The 1,159-nt window shown below is 29.9% G+C and overlaps 1 protein-coding gene across 1 annotated transcript in view; it reads right to left on the bottom strand.

The window, feature by feature from the left end:
- Positions 1-1,159, bottom strand: part of LOC106475150 (BTB/POZ domain-containing protein 7-like) — a 23,414-nt gene that overhangs the window by 15,077 nt on the left and 7,178 nt on the right. The gene's annotated exons all lie outside the window — the stretch shown is intronic.

A 1,159-nucleotide genomic window follows, 5' to 3' on the forward strand; every position in this document is an offset into this window, starting at 1 on the left:
CCTCCGGATTTTCAGGGTTTGAGTGCAATTACAACTGTGGCAATTTTCAGGAACACAGTTTAAAGCTCATCTGTGTTTCTCAAACACGAAGCCCTGCAGTTATGGTAACACTAACCAGTGTGCAAATTGCAAGAAACCAGAAGAACAAAAACCCTAATGAACACGAAAACTTTAGTGAGCAAAGTCAAACAGGGAAAGATATTACATTTTTGTTTATTCTTTTCTTCCAAATAGTTTGACATCAAATTTAAGGAACTATACAAGATTTAATTTAGATATTAACAATTACTTAAAAAAAAAAAAGAAACAGTAAACTTGTACACCACAGTTTTTTATTGCTTAACAATACTGAGAGTTTATATCTCATTGGTCGATTTGTAAGAGTATTAAGAGTTTTGAAACAATGTTTCAAATTAAAAAGTAAAATTATAGACAGAGTTTGGATTCTATAGATTTATGAGTGATTTAAAATCGTACAGTAAGTACATTTAGTTACTTTACCTTTTTTACTTATTAACAAGTTTATATTGACAATTTTACCATGACTTTACTGAACAGCAGCAAAATATGTGCTTAGTGGGTTGATCTCACACTGAAGTTTTTCAGACTGCTGAACATTAATTGTAATTGTATGATTGTTTAGCACTATTACAAAAATAATGTCATTCTTAACTCATACAGTACAAACTATCTTCTGAAAAGCTGTCTTTCTCATGTTGTTTTACATTTAACTAAACATACAGCAAGCTATGCTAATTTAGGAACAAAGGACAATACTTGACAGTGCTTACAGCTAAGTATCAGGCTTCCATTTTACTGTATCAGATTTCAAATCCTTCATCTGTGATTAATATAGGCTTAAAGAGTTTATAACTTAAATGCCATTTGGAATAGTTGAGAAAATATAATCTTTAATGACAAAAACAAAGTTAAACTTGCCTTCACTGTTTAATGGAAGCAACTGATATATAAATACAAAAACAAAGTTAAACTTGCCTTCACTGTTTAATGGTAGCAACTGATATATAAATACAAAAACAAAGTTGAACTTGCCTTCACTGTTTAATGGAAGCAACTGATATATAAATACAAAAACAAAGTTGAACTTGCCTTCACTGTTTAATGGAAGCAACAGATATATAAATACAAAAACAAAGTT

The sequence above is a fragment of the Limulus polyphemus genome, unplaced genomic scaffold, assembly GCF_000517525.1.
Source record: "Limulus polyphemus unplaced genomic scaffold, Limulus_polyphemus-2.1.2 Scaffold8151, whole genome shotgun sequence".
Taxonomy (NCBI): domain Eukaryota; kingdom Metazoa; phylum Arthropoda; class Merostomata; order Xiphosura; family Limulidae; genus Limulus; species Limulus polyphemus.